Source organism: Podarcis cretensis (assembly GCF_951804945.1).
Source record: "Podarcis cretensis genome assembly, chromosome: 16".
NCBI classification, from domain to species: Eukaryota; Metazoa; Chordata; class Lepidosauria; order Squamata; family Lacertidae; genus Podarcis; species Podarcis cretensis.
The window spans coordinates 6,622,268-6,624,530 of record NC_137186.1 but is presented as its reverse complement, the minus strand read 5'-3'; the positions used below and the strand labels follow the sequence as shown (position 1 = coordinate 6,624,530).

Genomic DNA, 2,263 nt, shown 5'->3' with positions numbered 1-2,263 from the left:
ATTATAATTGTTTTGTTTTATTTTTTATTTATGCAACAGTTTGAAGTACAAGGCATTTCCACAGCTCAGGAAGAAGAAGGAGAAGGAGAAGGAGAAAGTCTACCCATCTAATTCTACACCATCATCATGCTTCCTTTACACATTAGAGCTTCTCCATGGGTGGGGGAAATCTTCTAAAGAAATTAAAGGGAACAAGAGAATCAGAGTGCTATAATAAACATACAGAGGAAAATCTCTAGGGTTTCCAGCTTGGTGAAGAAGAGAAGAGGAGGTCGTCCAACAAGTTTTCCAAAGGATGCTGATGCTGTCATTTGGGATGCTGGGAAGATCGTGCTGTTATTGCAGCCTGGGTGGAACTTCCAAATTATTATGAGCAACCACAACAGCTGGAAGAGCCATTAGAAGACCCAATGTAGTAGACACAGCATCCACCGCTGGAACCGCAACAGCTGGGGCAGCAGCAGCCGCATGGACAGCAGCAGCAGCAGGGACTGCTGCAGCAGCAGCTGGGGCAGCAGCAGCAGCAAGGGCAGCAACAGCAGCCGCAACCACAGCCACAACCGCAGCCACAACCGCCACAACAGGGGATGCAAATGACGTTCGGTCCAGAGTTTGAATTGGAGCCACAGCCACAGCAACCCATCTTTGAGCGTGGAAGGTAGGCTGAAACAGGTGAAAGATGCATTATGTTTGTGATGTAGAGGAGGAACTACATTTGCACCGTGGTGGGTTGACTAATAGGAACTGACACTTGCTAACTGCTGTAGGGCTCATACCAGGTTTAGGGAAGCCTGGTGGAATGGTAGAGCCTGGCGGGCTTACTGGGCTATGGGCATTGGTGTTCCAAGCAGCACCAAGTTTCCTATTCTAGCCACTGTTTTACATTCACCCAGTGCACCCGATGAAGTGTCATTCCAGTGCATTGTGGGAAACCCAAATGGCTGCTAGACCCACCCATTTAGCACTGATCAGAGCTCCAGAAATTTCTTAATGTCGTCCAGTGACAGTATTAGTCGTAGTTCTATTCTGATCCTCTGTATTATTATTATTATTATTATTATTATTATTATTATTATTATTATTATTTCATAATTTTGTACATTCTTAACAGGGTAGGTATTTTTGGATGTTAAATATTTCAATAGTAATCTTTCCATAATTCCAACCACCTGGCAACTGACAATAAAAATGCAGTAAATTGGCATACTAGAAAAAGATAACGCTAGAAGGAGCAGATTAAAAGAGTCATAACTCAAAAGAACAAATAGGTATTTGTGAGCTATCAGATATCATGGGGGGGGTGCTCCCAAACTTCTCTGTGAAGCAAAACACCTGTCCCCCTTATTTAAAATGGTAGAAGCACCTGCGGAATGGGACTTAAATGGTGATTTTAAAAATGGGATCAGGTTTGTTTCTCTGATTCATAATCAAGGTAAGCCTTGCTACAGACGTCAGCTCAGAACATAGAACTGAACAGAAATGCAATAATATGCAGAGGTGTTTAGTTAAAGGGATGTATGCAACTTAACTATACCCAAGTTACATTCAGAGTAGACCTATTGAAATTAATGGAGCAAAGATGGTCATATCCATTCACTTCGTTGGGTCTACTCTGAGCATTGTATACACACACACACACTGTGTGTGTCTCTCAAATACACAATACATTTAGAAGTACAGCTTACCTTGTTTGGTGGTAGATGAAGAGTTGTAAGGTTGAGGAACCCAGTGGTTGAATGAAAAGGTCTGGGGTTGTGGACCTTTTATACAGCGCCCTGGTATGTTTCCAGAGGAAATGAGGCACCCCCTGCCCAAATGGTAAACTCTTATTAGCCATTAGTGTGCACATCCCTAACAAGACCATGTGCTATTTTCTGCCATGTGGTACTTGACCGGGCAGCTAGTCATCACTGCCATTCTACATCTTCAGCTGGGTTATTAACCTAATAACAGGGTGGTCCTTAATCCAGCCAGCGGTGCTAAAAGAATTCAGGGCAATAATGTTTGTGTCTATAGACCTTTTTAACAAAATTCATGAACCCAAACCCATGCTTCTTATACACACACACACACCAAAAAAAAACACCAAATCTCATTCATCATTTCTTGCTCACTTAATGGGAATTCCATTGTATGGTATTTCGTATCAATTTTAGGTATTCAGAAGAAGAAGAAATTACACTGAAGGCTCTAAGTGTCAATTGTATTATTGTAGATTTGGGGGGACCCCCCTAAACCCTAGAAATTAATAAATAGTGGGGGT

At 42.2% G+C, this 2,263-nt stretch overlaps 1 long non-coding RNA gene across 1 annotated transcript; it reads right to left on the bottom strand.

The window, feature by feature from the left end:
• Positions 1-1,727, bottom strand: LOC307204618. Its single transcript, XR_013833754.1, has 2 exons — positions 1,686-1,727; positions 1-663 (listed from the first exon to the last, which is right to left on the bottom strand). It is a non-coding gene; the product is annotated as an uncharacterized lncRNA (long non-coding RNA).
• Between the last annotated feature and the right edge of the window lie 536 nt (positions 1,728-2,263).